General features: G+C 50.4%; 1 protein-coding gene across 1 annotated transcript in view; it reads right to left on the bottom strand.

Annotated features, from left to right (window-relative positions):
- The window catches only part of LOC105189203 (uncharacterized), a 99,847-nt gene that overhangs the window by 36,385 nt on the left and 41,345 nt on the right, over positions 1-22,117 (bottom strand). The gene's annotated exons all lie outside the window — the stretch shown is intronic.

Here is a 22,117-nt window from a genome sequence, read left to right on the forward strand (position 1 = left end):
ATTAACTGAAAATTTGATCCACGCAATGATCCTCTCATGTAGAACGGCAAATCTATTATTATACATAATTAACCCAATTAGCATAATTGATTGTGTCTCATCAACGTTTACCGAAGCATTTAATCGAATCGCGGCTTGTGATACACGCAATTTTCAATCCAAGTTCCGTCAAAATGCGTTCTCCCGCGGGAATTACGCACTCCCAGCAGCAAGAATCGGTGACAACCGGAAGGATTACACATTTATAGAGCTGGTAAAGGAAACAAGGAGAGAAACACTCGCGGCGCAACGAGTCTCTCAGGATCTCGCGTCGCCTGTTGTTGATTTGAACGATCCGTTTTTCTCGAATCTCGCGTTCGTTTACATGCGGCAGGCTGAAACGAACGGCAGGCGGACAAGTTCGCGCAAATGATCAGCGGGATCGGAAAACGCTTTGCCCGCACTTGTAACAGTCGCAATCTTTCTCTTTCTCCCTCTCCCTCTCTCTCTCTTTCTCTCGTCTGCCGTCGCGAGCGTTTCGCGTCGAGATCCCGTCGGCGTCGAAATACGAAGTACGACGCGCTTGTCTTCCACTCGGTAATTTCCACTCGAAACGCTTGCGGTCATCGGCTCTCGTCGCCGTCTTTCCGCCGACTCCGGGACGCTTTGGAATCTCATTTCACTGGAGCGATCAAAGGAAGAAAGGCAGTCTCTATTACCATCCGCATGAGCGGAAGAAAGAGAAAGATGGACAATCGCGATCCGCTCCTCCGTCTCGTCCTTTTAGCCTTCTTCTTCGTCTCAAGGAGCCAATCACGGGCGGAAGGAGACGCGCGGCGAGTGAAATTAATTCAATGTACGTGTCAGGCCCGAATGCTTTCGATAAACTTCGTCACGCGCTCGTGTCTCTCGTAAGAACGCGTGCACGTTCCGCGGTGTACAACTTATTCCGGGCGAAAACTTTATTCGCGACGTCGCGTCGGCTCCGAGCGCGCGCAAGTGGAACTCCGTGGGTCTCGCAATTCCGTAATTAGTATAATAAATAATCTAGTGGGAGACCGCGAGAAAGAAGGAGAGAGCGAGAGAGAGAGAGCGAGAGAGAGAGCGAGAGAGCGGGAGAGAGAGAGAGAGAGAGAGAGAGAGAGAGAGAGACGCAGGAACGTTTACATAATGTAGGTGCATCTCGCACGTAACGTAGCGCTGCTCCTTGAAATGGGATAAAAATGCATGAAACGTGTGCCGCATGGAACGCCCCTCCCGTGAAACGTGGCAACATAATGTTTTCCCGCACGTCGCACTCCTCTCGTGAACTTTAATGGATTCATAATGCTGCCGCTCGTCGCGCGGGCGTAGACGGCCGGCGCGGCGGTATCGGCGCGGTGAGAGCCGAAGCGACGAGCGCGAATTAGCGACGCGCTTTTTCGCGCGCTCGTCGGACCTACACTAGGAAAAATGTATTGTCGCGTGAACGAAAATTTTGTTGTAACAAGAAAATAATTTGGTCAAAATATGCCCGACAAAACTGTTCAGTTCCTGTCGAACAAATATCTTGTTCGATTACGGTTTGTTCGTATAACGTAATACTTTTGTTACAGCAACCAAAAAGTTTTAACTATATGAATTGCCTAGACTGCTTTGTAAAATTCACTGTAAAACCAACCTGTCGTCTATATCGCATGTCTTGCTATATCGATATTCTGATTGGTCAAGAGGACTTTGTGCCTCCATCGAACCAGCAGAGACCTGGTCACGTGATCAGTTTGCCACTCTCTTCCTATGAAGCTCTCTAGTCGGACCTCGAGAGAGCACGACCTCGAACGGTCGCAAAAGCGGACACTACTCGCCACGCGCGCGCGCTAGCGCGCGCGCGAGCAGTGAACCTGGCCGGTTCGTAAAATCGCACGATTTTTGCGGTACATCGCTCGCCTCGTTACACGCAAGTTCACGTGTGACATTTCCATCGCTCGCCTCGCGCGCGCTGCCGCGATCGTCTCTCAAACAACGTCCGTCACTTTTCATCCTGCTTTCTCGTCGTCCTCCTCCTCCTCCTCCTCCTCCTCCTCCTCCTCCTCCTCTTCCCGCTCCTCCGCCGCTCGCCCGCGCGCGCAGAATTGCACGGCCGGGCAAATGGAAGTGCATCTACGCGAAATAGCCGAACATAACGTGCAAACGGCGGAACGTCACGATTAGACATTTCGCAGACGGCGCGCACGATGCCCGCGAGACATTTAGTTGTCCGAGGAGATATTCGGCGGACCATGCCGCTGTTTGTTCTCGCCATTAAGCCCGAGAAATATGGGTTAACTGCTACCGAGGGCCGCGGATCGGTGATTAAGGGCAATAAATAATTCCAAGACGCGCGCGCGGCCGCTGCGCAGCTCTAAGCTGCGTGCAGATAACGCCGATACGCGCGCTCGATCCTCCCCCCGCGCTTTTTCAGAGAACGCAACGGCTGGCGTAATTTCGCGAAAGAGCACGAGATAACATGCAAATGCTACAACGTCTCGTTTTGCAGAATGCCCTCGATACTGTAACAATTTATTGTCCGTAAAGACGCGCGCGTATAAATACACGTGAAGGAGATTTCGCGTTCTCTCTCTCTCTCTCTCTCTCTTCGCCTGCTCCTCACCCTTTTTCTCCCTATTTATCTCGCATAGAAGCTCGAGCGAATAAATGTAGGGGCGTTTGTACGCCGTCAAAGTTGAGTCGCAGTAAGAGCAAAAAACGAAGAAGAAAAAAAAGGAAGAATGGAAGGGGTAAGAAATTGAGAGTTACTTCTCCCGCTCAATCACATTTTGGCCGTGCGTGGTGACAGTCGATATAAATGAATTGCAATTACAAAAGATACACCGTATACGCGAGCGCGCGTACGTATCAAAATCGTTTCGCGTTTCTGCAAAATTGATTGACGTCGCGTGATACGTGCAAAATTCAAATCTCATTCCGTGCGGTTGAACGACCAACGAGCGTGCGCGCCAGTTTGAGGATGACCGGCGCGTTTTAAAACATATTTCGACGTCGGACGCTGATTGACTGTCCGCTATACAATCCGAGCACGCACGCGCGCACGGCGCGACGATTTACCAATTATTATAATTATCAAAAATCGACGCTTTGAGCTGCGGCTTTGAGCGTGACACGAGGAGAAGGAGGAAGAGGAGGAGGGCAGGACGCAGGGGAGGCGAACGAGGAGGACGAAATGACGAAGAACAGCCGGACATCGCGGACAAAGAAATTCAGCCGTGACATTATTTATTAAGTAGCCGCGCACGAGAGGGGGAGGTGGCAGCCATCATGGCGGTAAAATCCACCACGGCGTGTTACGATCTACGTGGCTGGCGCACGACACGCTCGCGCTTACTATTATCGGCAAACGCGGTAGTCCCGGTTTAATTACGGTATTCCCAATAAACGTTACTAAACCACGGTTCTTTCTCTCGCTTCGCGACTAACGAAGCCCGCATAAAAGAAAACAAGCATTTTTCTGCCGATGTCCGTGTTGATTGCAAAATAACGAGCTTTATTGGCTATTACTCCGAGTGCGGGCAAGAGTTTCGCGCCTCCGCTGCGGCCTGCGCGCAATTCGCGCGGGAGCGCAATTCGAACGTAAAATACAAATGAAACTCGTGCGCGAACAGCCCCGATTGCCGATATAACATTACACATAAACAAGCTATGACCGTGGCGGTGCTCGCGGCGCGACGCGGCGCGGCGGGATGTTCGCGTGGAAAATCGATGGTAAGCCCGGCGAGAGAAAACGCCAAAGAGAGACAGAGAGAGAGAGAGAGGGAGCGAGCGAGTGAAACGGAAAGATAGAGGGAGGCACACGAGAGAGGATCGCGTTTGCAAGCGGGATTTTGCGATTTTCAGCGCTCGCGAATCGTCTGAATCCTTCACGGCCGACATATCCTCGACATGTTCGCGCCGCGCAATGACGCGTTCCGAGCGAAGCTTCAATCGTTCGTTGCTCGCCGCAACTCGCGAACCACCGCGAAGAATGCTTTGGCTGCAATTTATCACTCGTTAGCTGTGCCGGGTTATTAAGAGTATCGCGCGCGTGTTATCTCATCGTCGCTCTTTAGCAGCGAATGGCAATTGGACGCATCTCGAAGCAACGCCACGCCGAATCTCGTGAGACGTGTCGACGCCCCCCCCCCCTCCTCCTCCTTTGCTCTCTCGAAAGCGGCGTTTTTATTTGTATTTTATTTATTGGACATTTACTCGTTTGTTTGTTTATCTACTTATTTATTTATTTTTGTCTGCGATCGTAGCGTAGGCAATTTCGCGGCGAGATATCGCTCGGTGATGGGATTCATTCGTTTATGCTCAATACCGATTGTAATAGTGAGTGTTATACGACGGATTATATGCCCACACACATACACACATGCATTTGTATATATATATATATATATATACATATATATGTATGTATACAGCTGGACAATTCGAGGCAGGTAAATGCGGAAGAGCAAATTCGCTTCGGCGCGGTTCAACGAACGCGAATAGTGGCGCGAATACTTTCTGTGTGTACGCTCGTATGAAAAAACAAAAAAAAAGAAGAAGAAAGAAAAAGCAATAGAGAACGTCGCGCGTGTGCGTGCGCGGTTGCGTTACCGGGGGGGGGGAGAATTTATCATTTTTCCGTGACCGAATACGTGATATAGTGCGTCGATAAAAGGGACGACTTGGCCGTCAAGCACGTTGCTTTTTTATCCGTCGCTTTTTTATTCCGTGCTTCCGTCCGAAGATGGGTCATCGGGGAATACGACGACGTCGACGACCACGACAGAGGGATAAAGAGGAGACGCGAGTAGGGACAATATATCGTCGCATCGATATCGAATTCGATACATCGTACGTATGGCGCGCGCGCCGTAGGCTCTCCCACGTGGTTTACGGCGCCAAAATGCAACCACCGCAAACAACCGCGAAAATTTCCCATCGCAGCCGTGCGCAGCTATTCTATTAGAATAAGCGCGCATGTTCAACCGGCGCGCAGCCGCCGCGACTGTGGAAGGATGATTATTCCGGCCGTTATCAAGTATTCACATATTACGGATGCGGATGCGTCGGCTTTTATAGGATCTTGTCTGCCAGCTTCAAAGACCCTCCCCGGCAGCTTACCTAATAGCCGAAATCCAGTCATTAATGCGTCGCGAATACATATGCCGCGCGGTGCTAATGTTTAAGCAGCGCGCGCCCTAATTACGCGGCTAATTATTGAGGCTGATTGGTAGGCGGTGATGGTATGAGCTAATAATGAATATGGATAAATGATAAGTGGTCGCGCATTATTGATTTCTCGCCGGGATTCAAGGGGATCGCGTGCCTCCCCCCCCCTCCCTGCCCCCCACTGCCCCTCTTGGCCCTCGTGACGTGGATTTTTGCGCGAGCCGCGCGATCGACAGTGCAAAAAAGTATGTATAAATTATTGCAGCTCGGTTTTCTGCGCGGTGTACGCAGAGCGTTGGAATCGTGGGCGGGCGGGCGGGGGGGGCAAGGGGGTGGAGGGAGGAGAGGAAGTATCACCGCGTGTGTCGGTTCATATCGACGCGTTGATTGACACCCACGCGCTTTCGTGACTCGCCGGTTTTGCCAATTACGTGCGAAACAGCGTTCGATGGAACGCGCGTTGAGCAAATTTGATTTTTTTTCTTTTTTTTTTTGTCGTTTTTCGTTTTTTCTCCAGCCTCACTTCTCCGGTATGCCATTTGTGTAATGTTCTCGACGCGCGTGCCAATATTTGCGTGTTTGTCAACAATGTTCTTGCAGCACAAATATTTTTATACCGACATTGGCTCGCGCTAGAAATGTTTGCACCGTGCGGGCGCGCTTTAACGTACGTATGCGGCTTCTAGTATCATTTTCGCCAAACAAATTTGCGCAGCCGGGACGCGTTATGCGAAATTTAGAGATATACGAGAATGAGAGCATAGGGGTATTCCGTGTCGCCTCCACCTCCCTTCCCGCTCTCTCTCTCTCTCTCTCTCTCTCTCTCTCTCTCTCTCGCTTGCATTCGGGAAAATGTCATTAATATGTAAGCACCGACATCAGGTTACTGGCAGCGGAACCGGAGCACGCGAATTTCGTTATTGATAATGAGAAACTCGCATGGGAAATTTGGGGAGCGTATTTTGCGTTGATACACCGCGGAACTGTTAATGACACGAACTACTCTTTCCGGTAATGAGCACTGAGCCGGGCGAATTATACGTTAATAAAATTCGCCGAATGTCTAAATGCGCGTGTTTCATCGATCACGGCGCGATGCGACAAACCAAAATCCGTCCAACGTACGCGCGCGATCTGCGAGGGAACAGAGACGACATCCGCTCGCGGACGGCGGTATAACTGCAATTTCGCTCGATGCGGATGTCGCTCAATGCAGCGACATCTCGTTGTTGATTCTCGCTTCACCGCATGATATTCGAAGTAAAGAATCGGAAATGTGCGCCGGCATCTCTCGCTGGCACGCCGCGGCACGATAATTCGGTGTAAATATTCCAAACTCGGATTTGCATCGGCGGCGACCCTCCGCAAATTCTACACGTAAACCTCTCGGTATGAACGCTTTCAGCGGAGCCGCGTGATCGTTTATATCTCGTTGCGAAATTACACGGCGCGACCGTTTCGAAGGGTCAGCCGCACTCCGCTCTCGCTTATTCGCTCGAGCGCCAAAGTTAAACGCGAGCTTATCGGACATAGCCGGAGGAGTGTATCCCTCATTTTATTAAAGCAACTGCGCACCCGCGCGGCGTTTCCGCAACGACCGCGAAGGGTCGCCGTAAATACGTACGTCCTGTAAACTACCACTACGCGCCCCGGTCGATCGGTGGTCGGTCGGCCAGTCGGCTGGCCAGCCGGCACTTTGCGACGCATCGACGGCGAATTTACGCCGGCCGATGCCGGCGCGAACGGCGTTGCTGCGCGCGCGCGCGTTGTCTTCGCGGTCGTTGCAATCTCGCTAGGCGCACAGCCGCTGTTATCTGGAGCCCGGGGGCAAGGACGCAGGCTATAAAGTAACTCGCTATAATCACGGGCTAGATCGGAACCGATCGTGGAGTCGGTAGTATTCGCTTGTAATGCGCCTTAAGGGCCTTCCAATCGACGCTCGCGCGGAAATTTGTAGCGCCGGGTAAGCCTTAAACCTGCTGGGCGGAATTTAGTCTGGGCTATCGCAGATGCGCGGGATTACAGCGTGGAAACGATATACGTGCCGTTTTAACGTTTCGCCCTACGTACGTACATACGTAGGTCCTTGCTAGGTATCGTCGCGTCGCGCGGCCTCGATGAGCGCTTTCGTCGCGGCTATACGTTGTACGGCAAATTTAAGATATGGCTCTCCCGAGTCGAAATTTCGGTTCCGCATTAACCCTACAAATTATGCCGAACTTGCTAGGCTATTGTGTTCTATCTTGACGCTACGAAGGATTATTTAACGCCAACTTCTCGGCGTTGAATTGTCGCTCGAAGAGCGAATTACTTTATAATTATCTGATATTTGATTGTTTGACATTTTACTGTTATATAATCTTTATTATCTTAATTTTATCATTGATCATTGATTAAATAAAATGCGTAACTTGATTCACAGCGGATAATATTTGTTTGTTGACAACAGATATTGAAATAATTTATATTATTTGACAAAGTTTAATGGATAGATGCATAATTGGTAGTAGTAAATTGAACAACAAATTTGCTCGTTGAAATGATAGATAGAGATTAAATGTATATTGCGAAATACTGTGAGACAATCAAGTTTCTAGTAATTTTGTCACGAATTCTTTTCTGAGCTTTGATACGGAGGAAACAGCGGGGAGTAATTATGTGTAGCATTTTTTTAGCGTATCACGTGCTCTGTGTGCATCCTTTATTGGTCTTGCAAATTCGACAGGATTTACAGGATTAATGTAGGACGAAAATTTCATCTCGGACTTTTCAGGTATTTCAGTCCGTGCACTGTCGTTTGCCCAGCCGTCTCTGCGTTTCTTCGCGACGTCCGTGTAAAATAAATGCAGCGAGATGTTTATGAAAAATAAAACGCGAAAAATATTTAAAGCTCGAGGAGAAATGCGATTAAGAGGAGGGGGCTGTTTTACTTTACGGTAATTGAAAAGTTAATCTCAGTTATGTTGAAGCGCTTTCTCAAAGGAGATTTTCGTCGCGAGAGAGAGAGAGAGAGAGAGAGAGAGATTTTTCGCGTCGCATTTCTGCGAGCTTCTATTATGACTTCTTACGGTGGGAATATCCAGACGCTTATTTATTCCGTCGTTAGTCGTGTCACCGTCGAGCCTGTCACGCGTTAACCTGTACGTCTCATCCGTGAACCGAAACCAATCTCTCTCATCCGGCGGAGAGGCGCTCCAGATTATCCCTCGCCTCTTTGTCGCGAGAAACCTTCTTCGTCCGCTTCGACGATCGTCGACCGTAGAACGCTTGAAAATTCATCGGGGTCGCTTCTATTAAATACTACACGAGAACGGGGAGCCTTCTCTCCCCCTCCCCCTCCTCCCCTCCCGAATGTGTAAAGGCGGCAGACACACCTCTCCGCGGAATCTGCCTTTCATATAAACTTATCGCTACCGCGGGGCCGCGGTCATGTAAAATTCATCCGATTCTTATATTGATCGGATTTCTTAAATTCTTGATGCATACTTTAATAAGAAGCTCTCGCAAATTATCACCAGAATAGAATGATTTAAAATTCCTACCTCCGTCGAGCCGAATGCGCGGCAAAGTTTCGAGCTCATGAAAATAACATTCCCCCGATGAAGTTCGCGCTGTCCCATGCTGTTTCCGCGCGGCGAGTTGTTTTCGTGACATTGGATGTCGATAAGCTTGTCGACGGTATCAGGAGAAATATTTTTCCCCCTTTCGTTTTTTAACCCCCCACGGCTTTATCTCCGGCCGTTCTTATCTTCGATATTCGGCGAATCTACAACTTCGGATCTCCCGATGAAAGTTCCGTTCGGTATCGAGACGCTACGGGGGGGGGGGGGATGAATGGGCGAAGAATTGTAAAGACGAAGAATCGCGCGTGAGGGGTAATAATTAACCGTTGACATAAGGATATCGGCCATTCTGTGACCGATAATTGCGAATCGATTTTCGACCACGCCTACTCAGCCTATCGCGAGCACTCGTGCCTCAAGCCGCGACAGACAGAAATAATTATCTCCCTCGCGATATTTCCACGATAATGCATCTCTTTTTCCGCTCTCTTCCGTGAGCTCCTAACGACACCATTATTCTTGGCGTCGCGGTTTAAAATGCTACTCCGTTGGCGCAGCAAAATGTCTTCGAGCGAGCTCGTGCTCGCTAAGATTTCTGTTCGCGGTAATTTGTGCGTTTACAGCGGCCGCGGTGTTAAATATACCGCCGGCGAGCAGCGATCATCTAGCTCTCTCCGTTTAATCCTCTCTCCCCCCCCCCCCACGGCCGTCTCTTCCTTTCCTTCGCGGACTGTCTCGGACATAATTCGCGACTGCGAGACGTGAAATTGGCGATTAGTAGCTACTTTTACGGTGTCTTCAGGCAGTTTGCTCGCACAGCGGTATGCACGTAACGTCTTAAAATTCCACGCTTTGCCGGCTATGTGTGTGTGTGTGTGTGTGTATGTGTGTGTGTCTGACTGCTTATTTATTACGCCTTCAGAAACGCGATCGCGTACGGGATGAATTTTTCCAGTTGTCGTTTACCGAGAAACGAAGCGCTTTTCACGCTGAGGAAACACTGAATATCGCGGAATTTCAAAGCGATAGCTCACTTTATTCACCTTCGTTCATCCGATTCGTTCGCGCTATCTTAGCGATGTATGTATTATTTAGCAACGTGGATTTTCTCACGCGGGGATCACAGCGCATTCTTCGCGGAGGAAAAACGAAACATTAACGCGCAGTAAATGGAATGCGCAGAAAGAGAGAGGGAGAGAGAGAGAGAGAGAGAGAGAGAAAGAATGGAGCAGAGTTCTCTCCTCTCTCCGTAGGAGAAAGGCTCTCATTCACACACCGGTCGCCGGCAAATGAGAAATGCAATTGTCCGCCCTTCCTTATATGACAACACGCGAATACAATCCGATTCCGCTTCCTTTCCGTCTTTCTTTCTTTCCTTCTTACTTTCTTTCTTTCTTTCTGTCTGCCTGCGATGTATATTTTTGAAAATCAGCCGCGCGGCAGGATTTCATGCGGGGCTCGTCCTATTGTAATGCAGGAGCAGCCATCTCGCCAAGTAAGAACGAAGGAAACGAAGTCACAGACGGCGCGCGCGACGTTTCCATCTTGAAGCTTATATATCTGGCGGTATACTTCCAATCGATAAAATAGATTGACAACATAACATTATTTTCCGCCGGGAAAGATGGGGCAACATCTTTCCGATTCTACGGCGCGCGCTTCGTACGAACGGACGTAGAAGCAGCAAATTCGATATGCGCGCTGATTCGATATCACGGAGAGAAATGCGCGTTTCGTCCAAGCGCCGTCTCTTCTCCCGCTGTCGTTCTGCTGCACTTGCCGATCTGGAGCAGCACGCTAATCCGTTATCGTAACGCTTGCGATTCGCGCGCAATGTCGCGAGCGCGCCCGCGCGCTCTCTCTCTCTCTCTCTCTCTCTCCAGCCTCCTCTCGTTGTTCATCATTATCGCGGCCGACAACTAATCGTGCCATTGCACGATATTTTCGAGCGCGCGCCGCCGCCGTCGTTTTTGGGCGGCAACTCGCTTCGGCGCACGGCATCCGAAAATATAGCCAATCATTGCGCTACTCTCAACAACAACCGCTACTGAATTTAAAAGCCTTTTCAGGATTTAATGCCGGTAGAGGGGATTCACGGCGGGCAGCCATGGCGGCGGCGGCATGGACCGGCTTTAGCTTAGAGAGCGCGGGCGCGCGCGCAGCACAGCTATACATTTATTTATCTGCCCAAAGTTTCGCGCGCGCTCCGTAGCGCCGCTATAGAGCTTTATTAACAGCAGTCCATAGATATCCGAGTGCCGCGCGTAGCAACTTAGGCGAATCCCACGGACGTGTTCGCGTTAGCATAAATATCCGATTCTCCCTCGGACCGCGCGCGCCCCGGTATAGGAACAACCGAGAAAGATTGCTGCACCACCGTGCGCGCCACTCTGTGTATCCGATAAATTCGCCCTCCCTTACACCCTAGCCAGCACCGGCACCTCTTCCTCCTCTCTCCCCGCCTCCCCGTATCAGCGTGACTCGTCACCACCCCGTCTCGACTTCGCCCAGCACCACCGCCAGCCCAATTCGGCAGCCGCGGGCGTTCATTCGATAAATCAAAGTGCTGCCGACAATTTCATCGGACGGTCTCTAACGAAATAAGATTAACGATGTTTCCGGCGGCACGCGGTAACGCCATCCCGCAAAGTCAACAAAACCATTCCCGGCCGGCAGTCTCCATCGGGAAAGAATCTCGGGGATCTTGGGGAAAACTTGGCCGTTCGTGCCAAGTGCCGTCTCTGAGTGTCTTTCTCTTCCACCCATCCCTCCCCCCCCACTCTCTCTCTCTCTCTCTCTCTCTCTTTCTTTCTGTCCTTCGTTCTCTTGCTCTGCTATCCTCGTTGTTCACCGCGCGAAGTTTCATCGTGGTTATCGAGCATCCTCCATTTTCCATCCGCTCGTCTAATGCCACCAAGGCTCCACTTCGCTTTGCTTCGTTTCGTTTCGGTTAGAAAGCAGACGCCCATGTCCACCGCTGTGTCACCTCTCTCTCTCTCTGCCCCTCCCGTCCCTCCGTCTGTCCGCCGTCGACGTCGTTTCTTGTTCCTCGCCGCCTTTCTCGATATCCCGGCCGCATCCCTCTCATTCTTAACGGCAATAAACGTCGTTTAATCAGGTTAAGAGGAAACGCTGGAGTTTCGCCAGCGATATATATATATATATATATACATATCCGCTGTGGGAAAATCGAGCAGTCCCCAAAGGAATGTACATAGAGAGAGAGAGAGAGAGAGAGCGTCCCAGGAGCAAAGTAAGAAGAATCGTTCGATGTCGAAGCGCAGTTACGTAGTTAATTATCGTCGAGCCACGGAGCATCCCGTCGCGAGTGAAGGCGACGGTAAGCGTGCGAAGGAAAGTAGCGTACACTTTTACACGATCATTGATTCAACTCGAAACTTGAATGTCGATCACGCTCACTTTCGAACCCCGGTATCTTTCGTATCGGGGGACAAGAAATCAACTTGACGGAACAGAGAGAGAGAGAGAGAGAGAGAGAGAGAGAGAGAGAGAGGGAGAGAGAGTCTTCGTGCTTTCGCACGAAGATCGTGTGTATGTGTGTGACCCGTAACGCGTACGTATCCGCGAGCAATTTCCGCGCGAAACAAAGACGTCGCACGTCCTCCACTGTGGCCATTTAACGAGATTCGAACGTTAGAAGAAGAACGGCGTACACGGCGGGGGACACGGTCTGGCTGTGTGCAGCCTATGCTATTCTATCCCATCGTTCTTCTCTCGCAATCCGCACGCGTCTGCAATCGAACGGCAAAGATGTAACGCTCGAGGTACTTGGTATTGGCAGTTGGTTCTCGACACCAGACCGCGTTATATATGTATAGCATCCACCGCAAATGCATCGGCAGTCACTCGTGCAACTCAGCCTGGCGTTTGCACCTTCGGATCGAACGCTCGCCGTATTAACGGAAATTTCCGTGACTCCGTATATCAATCCGTTCGGTAATGTTGCCTGGAAGTGTTTGGCTTTTCGCGCATGAAAAACAGATGAGTCGCCTCCTCCGCAACGCGCGCGCGCGCGCGCGCGCAGGGATGCTTGAGAAGAAGAGATATTGTCGTTAATATATCGTTATATCATCGCTCGCGGTGATGCGTATTGCCAATAAATATATCATTACGTGATACTTAATGTTAGAGAGAAAGATATTTTTTTTTTTTTTTTTTACGCACATGGATGTTCGCGACGACCGAGGTGGCTTACCGGGATTGTTCAATATTTCAATACACGCGAGAGTCTCAAACTGCATTAATATCTGACACGTATGCGCGTCGGGTCGTCGTAAAATTACATTTTTATCAGCGAATTCCTCTTCCTTTCCTACCGTTTCGCGCGGAGGAACGGAGCTAATCAGAATCGTGGGGAATCTCCGTTGGAAAATTTCTGCTAGCAGCACCCCGGAGAAATTTTCCGAACGAGATTGATCCGCGCGACAGGATCACGTAGCGATGAGGATGGACAGGTGAGAAGCCATGTCGAGTTTCTGCTGACATCGACAAATGTCGAATTGAACTTTTTCATCGGCGCGCTCCTCGTATCCCGAATACGATCCAGTCGTAGCATTCTATCCCCCCGAATCCTTCGTGGCGGCTTTGATCAAATTAGCATCACCGCGCGCTAGGCACAGTCACAGGGATCTTAATACTCAAAGCGAACCATCATCAAGCCTAAGTAAATATCAGCGTGTCAGACATGTCTGTTGGGATAGATATATACGCTTGTACATCTGTCGGATAAACGAGGAGCTTGTTGGTTCTGCCGGTTGCACGTCGGTCGCTCGACACCGCGCTCCACACACTTTATTGAACGGCTGAGAAAAACGCGTGATAACGCATTATTTTATCAATTTATTGATAAATTTTGCCTTTTATCAATATCAATTTTATCAATTTGAATTTTATCAATAATTTAACGTAATCGTAATTGTCGTTGCTGAATGAAACACGATTGCACAACGATAAACCTGAAATGTGTTGGAAACTTGCGAAGGAATGACGCTAAATTTGACGGTCTAAATTTCGACGAACGGCGGAGGAACGTGGCATGCGCGTGTAACGTCGTTGTAATTCCGAAGAAAGGGGAACGATAGACGTGGAAAAAAATTACACACGATATCGTGTATCTCAGATGAATTCTCGGCGGATCCCAGCGGAAGGATATAGAGTATAACCTGCGGTTCTCGAGAGTAGAATAATCATAAGACACAGAAGATCGAGAGGCAGGGAGAGAGAGAGAGAGAGAGAGAGAGAGAGAGAGAGAGAGAGAGAGGGAGAGAGAGAGAGAGAGAGAGAGAGAGAGAGGAAGAGAGGGAGGGAGGGGGAAGAAGAGAGAAAGAGAATAGGAGAGTCATGGAAAAAAGTGAGGGAGTGGTGCAAGTTGAACTATAAATTGTTCATTAAAGCCGCCACTTGGCGAGCGAGAGCGAAGCCCGAAGAGTGAATGCGAGAGTAGAGGAAATGGGATTCGACAAGGCGCGACTCTGGAAGGTACATAGATAAAGTACTCGGGTTTGATATTAACCTTCTGCATTATAAAGAATACCAATTAGTCTTGAATTAAAGAGGGAATTTAAAGGGATCGTAACTGTTGGCGGGAAGATATGTCGAGAAAGAGAAGGTAAAACGTGAATTACGAAAAACATGTACGTTAGAAACTTTACACAGGGAAGGTTGTAGAAATGGCGCGCCTAACACGCAGAATTGCCCCGTTTCTTATTTCGTTTGCTCGAAAGAGAAAATCAACCGCCTTCGTCGAAGTTGCTCGCGAAAGAACTCGAGTAATTTGTGCGGCGTACAAAGTCCATCGAGTGTGCATGAAATTTAGAAGGTACGAAAGAGCGGCCCTCAGGTGCACTCTTGACTCTTGAATTTATGATTCGTCATGAAATATCGACAGCTTTCGGACGACTGATACACGTTTCCCGCGTAATGGATACGCAAAAATTCACAGAGCCAGGTTTTTTTTTGGTATGTTTCCCTTTTTTCCTTTTCTCGTATCGCTCCGAACATATGTGACCATTATGAATTTTTAAAGGATTTAAAGCAGCTGCACAGTTTACCTGTGGCGCCAAGAATAATGTTTTTCAATCGTTTGCAAGAGAGAGAGAGAGAGAGAGAGAGAGAGAGAGAGCGCGCGCGCGGACACCCAATTTTTTAACGTATATATCGCGTTTCAATCGGCTTAGCCGATTGAACGTTAAAGAGGATACGCACGTGCATTTGCGCTCGCGACCTTTCACATTTTTCCCCATGTAGCATAAAGAGCCGAAAAAAAGTTGTTCGATATGTCCAATAGCTCTTTGTACATACATTGTGCATTTGCTCGTTACACGTATCGCAAAATCGAATCGCGCATCAATGGCCGCTGGTACGACTGTGTGTAGCGGTGCCTCGCGAAATCTCAAAGGTTGCCTCTCGCGACCCCGCGCGCCCCCGTTCTCCTCTCGCGGTATACAAAGTCTCCGGTCGCGTCTTCTCGCGGTAGCTCGTATGCGTCGCTGCGCTGCAGGCACCGGTGCTTTCGTGCGGATAACGGATAAGAACGTCAAAAGTAGCAAGAATTTAATCGACAAAGAGCAGTACGGGGACTTGGCCTCTTTGTTTGTCATAAAATTCGCTCCGCAAAGTTACGAGATACCGCCGCCGCCGCCGCCGCCGCCGCCGCCGCCGCCGTAGCGAGCGCGGGCAGAAAAGGCGGAGGACATGTCGCTCTCTCCGGTCGTGTGCCTAAACACAGCGGCGCATCGAGTTAACGTGATATATTACTCGCGAACATATTACGGGGATATCCGCGAAGCGTGCAGCCCGACCTAGCTGATCTTCCCCGCTGAAAGGAAGAAAACCGTTACCGCGTGAGAGAACGATTCGACGCTTTTCGTATCTCGCTCGCTACACGCGCGCGGGTGTCTCTATCCGTGTGCTGGCAGCTCGCTTTTATCCCGCGGAAATCTCTTACCTCGCAAGAATATTTCCCTCCATTCGCCTGTTTTTTTCCCCATCCCCCCTCCCTCGCTTCTTTTTCTCCTTCGCTGTCTCTCTATCTCACAAACTCTTTCCACCCCGTGTCGCGACTCGTCGAATTCGTCGTCGCGCACGTCCGCGCAAGAGGATTTAAACATTGCAGCCTGTGCAGCGGTGCCTGCGTTCCGCTCGCTCGCGATAGAAATTTGCCTTGCGGAAATAGTCGATCGATTGACTCGAGGCGACGGAGCTCGCTGTAATACTTTATTTGTACTCCGCCCGTATATATCCTTGCGTCGCAGGATTGCTTCCGCCGCCGATGAAATATTGATTTTAAATACGGACTGTATCCCGCCGCGGATTGTTATCTTCCACCCGATACTACCCGCCCAGACCCGCGCGCGTTTTGCACCGAGTTTCCACGAGTCTCTCTCTCTCTCCCTCTCTCTCTCTCTCTCTCTCTCTGCTCCCCTGGTATGCATTCGCGATCGTGATCGAGTACGTCGCGCAAGCGAGCGAGCGAGCATCTCTTGCAAATTGCAAACTGAAATCCTTCGTTGATGCGCGTTTCAACGCAGCGGCCCGTTTGTCTTTCAGAAATGTTGCAAGCGTATGCGCGAGCGAAAAGAGAAATATTCAAGAAGGGAAGAGAGGAAGAAAGAAAGAAAGAAAGAGAGAAAGAGAGAGGAGAGCGAGAGCGAGAGCGAGAGCGAGAGCGAGAGCGAGCACTCAGGGTAGATAACAGACGAGATTAACGGTGTTCTTTATGCTAGCGACGTACCTGCTAATCTGCAATTACACGCGCAATGTTCTGTAATTATATAGTGATGCGTTTGCTTGGCGCATATATTATGCATACGTGAGCAATTACGGATAATGACAACGTCAGCGGCTAGAAACGTCGATTTAATCCGAATATCATTTTCATCCGCGGTGAGGTAATAATAGCATCGTATCTACTGTTTGTGACACATTCGACGATTGCGTAAAACGTATCGCGTCCAAACTCCCAGTATGACGTCGCGTCGGGCGATACGACATACGTACGCTTTCGCATACGTTAAATTACTGAATCAACCGTAACGTCAGCGGCTGATTTATCATCCGCGCGGTCAAGAAATCTCGCGTGTCGTTCGCGGGCAGAAATCCGTCAGTCCGCCTGGTCTGTTTTCGATATTACGCAATTCAGAGCTGGTCGGTGTGTCGATTCAAACGATACCTTTCTACCGAAGTGGAAACTTGAACAATTCGTCGACGAAATTAACCGCCAAACTTAGTAATTGGCTCCGACGGGCAACCGTGAAATTGACAATAATTATTACATTTTTCTCTCAACTCTCTTCTTTTGTAAGCGAGCTCAGTAGCGGAGAAGCGCGCGCGTGTAGCTGCAAAAATCCAGCAGTGGTGAAAATTATGAGGAGGAAGTCACAATCGACGTCGCGACCTCGAGAGTCTCAGCGAGACATTGACAGGCAAAGGGCGCGGCGAATGCATTAATGAAATTAAAAGAAAACCATCCATCGGATCCATCGGCCCGGTTATAATTCACGTAGGTCCGCCGGCACACCGGCGTGACTTCTAATTTAAAAGCTTCTTTTGTCAATCTGCCCGACTGTTTGGCTACAATGGCTGTTCTCTCATCATATTGTGCGACTCTCTCTCTCTCTCTCGATCACCGGAGAGAAAACACCAGTCGTGGGGCGCGATCGTGCTTTCTGACCGTCAATGTGTTTCGACGTATACCGCACACGTAAGTCTGAGCAGCCCTCTGAATAAGCGGATAATGGCAATGTCGACAAAGCAGTTCGAATTAAGCCGCGGAAGCGGCTTCCGGCCGAATAAACGGCGAGGTAATCACCGCGTCGCGTCGTCTGGCCTGTCAGTGACATACTCCACAGTTACGCCGCCGGTTGAACGTTATAATTACCGTGAAGAGGAAGAGCCGCGTTTTCAGCGCGACGGCCAGACAGAGGATCGAGCGCCGAGAATCGACGAGATAGCGGGGCCGGGGCCGGGGCCGGGGCCGGGGCCGGGAGCTGGGGAAACAGACGGCACGGACGAGCCTCAAAGGAAGGCGCAAAGGGAGGCGCGCTATTTTATTATCAAAAGCAATGATTGTCAATAGCAGCGAGAGACGACGCGCAGCCAGTCGTGTCGCGCGCGCGCGCGCGCACCACTGTCGTTTTATGGAAATCGGAACGTGAGGGCCGGAGCCGGCCGCCATTGCGGTCGTATTACTTCGGTTTAAGCGATCTCCGATACTTGGCACTGGAGGAGAGATCGCCCGAAGATCACATTTTCATTAACCGAGCGGCGGGCTACGGGCTGGAAATAACTTTCCCCGCGATTTCTCAACGCGACGTGTATTTGAGCGGACGAACTGAGGGGGGTGCCTTTTTCTCTGCTTTCCTCTCTCTCTCTCTCTCTCTCTCTCTGTCGACTCGCCGATCGCGTTTTACCGCGGAGTCGGAGCGAAGTTTTCGCTCTGTAAAATTTTATAGCCGACGCTTTTAATCCTCGAGCGGCGCGGGCGGCCTCGCTTCGCGGCGAAGCGAATTGTATCGCGAGAGCGGGTCGCGTCGTTTGGAAAAATGAACGAAAGTAAGAAAATGAGGCACAAATTGGGAATGCTCGCGCTTTCGGGGGGAATTCGACGATAAATTCGGCCGCGCGGATGTGCTTTTACAATTAAACAGAGTGCGTTTTATAATTGACGAGCGTAGCGTACATGCAGTACGCTACGCTTGGAAATGAAATAAGCCGGTGTCGGTCTCTCGCGCGAATTTAAATCACAATTTATTTAAATCACAACACACATCGCGACACATCGCGGGAGCGCCGGTGCTAAACGGCGACGTTTAACGGCGGCTTTAGGACGTGAACGCGCGAGTCATTATACACATCTCTATGATAACGGCATCGGTCTCGGCCATCCAATCACTTTTACGGTAATTGTATAACAAGCTGCGGGGTGATACAAATAGCCGGAGGTCAGGAAGCGCTCTCGTTTCAAGATTGTCCCGTGTCGTTCCGCGGAAATTGAGTAGACCGAGCAGGATGGAGGTTGCAGCAGCCGCGCGACCCGGGTTTCGTATTTCGATCGCATCGCTGTCGATTCTCTCTCGATTGCCTAATTAGACATCGTATCGCGGTATTACCGCGCGCGTGTAATACCACGAGCGTTTCCGTGCACTGCGAAAAGATTTATGCGTCGGATTGATATCTGTGTAACGGAACACCGGTGATGCCACCGGTGCACTTGATATGATAATGCCTGGTAAATCAATGCGGAGGGCAATAAAGCATTGCTCCGTTACGTGATCGACAAGCTGACGAACGGCAGCTGGAATTGATTAAGCCGGTTAACGGTACACACCACGTCGGTTTTCACGAGAGTCGAAACGATTACGAACTGACGGCGATGCAAGCACGGGGATTTTATATTTGAGATTTTTAATACGACGCATCTTGGATTGTACTATGAACGCGGCATGTTTTGCGGCCACATTTGTGGCCGCATACAAGTCATTAATTTGAATCCTCAAGCGGCCGCGTAATATTTAGTGGCCAACAGCGGGCGACGTATTAATAATTTTCGCGTATATTTCTACGTTGTAAAATGGTTACGAGGTTATATATATATATATATATATATATATACACTTTTAACGGAGAGAGGGACTCGCGAGCGTCTTAACGGGGAATGTTCATAATTTACATAAAAATGTAAGCAATTTAGGGCATCAGGTCGCATTTTGCGGCTCTTGCGGCAACTATGCGGAAAGACATTCTCGGTAAACCAACTGCGCTCAGCGAACTTGAGCGCAGTTGGTTTACCAGTAACGTAAAAATGACCTCTCGCGTGCAGTCGGCGATATCAAGTAACAATTTTGTAAAAATCTCCATTTCTTTACAAAGTATCTCGCTCTTCCTCTCGAGGAAGAGAGAGAGAGAGAGAGAGAGAGAGAGAGAGAGAGAGAGAGAAAAGTCGGTATCTCGACACTCGACGGTAGACGGTGCTCTGTTATTTTCAGAATTACGTATTTGGTAATGTTGCTACCGATGCTCCGTATCAATAACCGCGTTTTACTATCTGTTGCGCTGTTTATTTTCCCCGGGAGAACCCCCATTTCGCAAATACCCAAAGATATTGCGAGCGAACCGAATTTCAAAATATAAATCCAGCGACACAGCGACGGGGCCGCTCCGCCCCGCGGCGACCGCTGCATCAAGTTATTCGGTCTCCCGACGAAGAGTTTATGGGTCTCATAAAAGGATAGGAAGGAAAAAAAGAGAAGTCGCATTTCTGTGCGGTCAGCGGGGCTGCTTCTGGCTGAACGAGGCGTGAAAAACGCTCGTCTCTCTCTCTCTCTCTCTCTCTCTCTCTCTCTCTTTCTTCCCCTCTCGCTTATAGATACCTTTTTGCGCGCGTACATAAAGATCAATGGGACGCAAACGGAATGGACATTGAGGCAATACGCGAAAATTCCCCTGACGCAACGTTGCGACGGCAACCGAACGTGAAAAAGCAACGTAAAGTGTTTTTGCAGTCGTAGCGTATAATACAGAAAAAAGTACCGCGCGAAACACTCAAACGCGCGTAATTACGTCAGACTGGAAAGCCATCATTCGCCTCGACGAGAGAACCTACATTCTGGCAAAAATGACTAATTCGAGCCGCGTGACCGGAGCATTCTATCGCAAAGCGGCAAATTTCTGCCGGAATTCCTCCATTATAATCGCGCTAATCCTCCCGACGCGTGTAATTGAAGCCGCGTCGATATATCCGGCCGGTATTGTAAAATCCAATCCGCGCCTCGGAATATACGATGTTAAGCGAAATAATCGACTATCATTCTCCCGTTGCTCCCGAAATTTTAATATCGCGCGTGCCGCTGCACGCTGTTGCGGCCGACGAATCGAGTCGATGTAGATATGTAATATGCGCGCGTTACGTTAACGCACCGTCGTCGTCATGTCGCCCTGTTCCTCGGCTAAATTAGCGGCGCAGACGATTTCGTAGTCGCGGTCGTCCGACGACGCGACGGAGCACACGGCGGCGATTAGGTCGTCGGTTTTTCGTCAGCGCGCGCGCGCGCGTGTCGAGAAATGCTTGCACGCGGCTTCTGAATAATGCGAGAACACCGGTATCCGGGAACAAGCGACGCAGTAATTACCGTCGTTCCATTGAAAAGAAGTTGGCTTCATCATAATTTCGCCATTAGCTGTTGGCGTAGCCGGCGGAGGAGAGAGTTGGAGCACGCGCCGGCCAGTAGGGGAGCAGGAAAAGAAGACGTGCCGCGACGGGGCCGGCGCAGGGGGAGGGGATGAGGGGAACGAGTAATTCGCGCAGATACCGTCTGCAGATATTGCATTTTTATAAGGCGAGCATAGCCGCGCGCGCGCGCGCTCTTTCCTCCTTTCGTTCTTCTTGCCCGCTGCCTGTTTCATCTCGCCTCGCGCGCCGTCCGTTCGATACTGCGACGGCGAACAACGAACGACGATGACGGCGACCGGGCCGAGTACTCTGCGCTAACGACGATGGCTTTATCGCGAAAAATAGAGTCATGGAAGCTGGCACGTTCGCGTCCCCATCCGTCCGGATAGTAAAAGCTAACACGCCGGAATGTACGGAGTTTTCCCTGGGCGCGCTGCAACGCACGGAACTCACCCAACGACGTTAACGAAAAAAACGCGCCATGCGCGCTGCGTGCGTGTGCAAGAGAGAGGGAAATAGAGACCGAGAGAGAGAGAGAGAGAGAGAGAGAGAGAGAGAGAGAGAGGGAGGGAGCTCGGGAACGCTTGAAAAATACTCGATACCCGCGATATCGTCGGGTATTGAGCTCATTCGAATTGATTCTATCGCTTCGCCGACAAGCGCGAGTGAAATATCCCGCGCGAGTGAAAAATCCATAACTTGGCCGTTTCCAGTCGGACGTTGCGGTCGTGCACCGCCGGATTTATTCGACGCTGGGGAGGGGAGGGGGGGGGTTAGCGACGAGGGCGCCGGGGCGGGGGCGGGCGTAGCGGGAAGGGGGTGCACTCGTTGACTCCGCGCATCGCGTCATTAGCAGGCTAGAGCTGATTAGACGTTATTTGCCGTGTGAGCGCGCGGGGGTGGTACGTGCTGATTGCGCGGCGTTTGCGTGACGTTAAACGCGGCCGCGCGCGAGTCGCGCGATGGTTGCGTCGTCGTCGCGACGCAAGCGGGAAGACGACGCTGCTGCCCACTTGCGCACTGTCGCCGGTTTAGCGCGAGAAAACAGTTTGGGGCGCGCGACGGGGAGGGAAGGAAGGGTCGGGAGCGCGTTAGGGGCGCGGAATCGCGTCTCGCGACTCTCCCCGCTTAATTTCTATCTTACATCCACTCGGCCGACACACAAGTTTGCGCGCCTGTACTTTAACCTGCGCAAAACGAAGCGCAAATG

The sequence above is a fragment of the Harpegnathos saltator genome, unplaced genomic scaffold, assembly GCF_003227715.2.
Source record: "Harpegnathos saltator strain DR-91 unplaced genomic scaffold, Hsal_v8.6 scaffold31, whole genome shotgun sequence".
Taxonomy (NCBI): domain Eukaryota; kingdom Metazoa; phylum Arthropoda; class Insecta; order Hymenoptera; family Formicidae; genus Harpegnathos; species Harpegnathos saltator.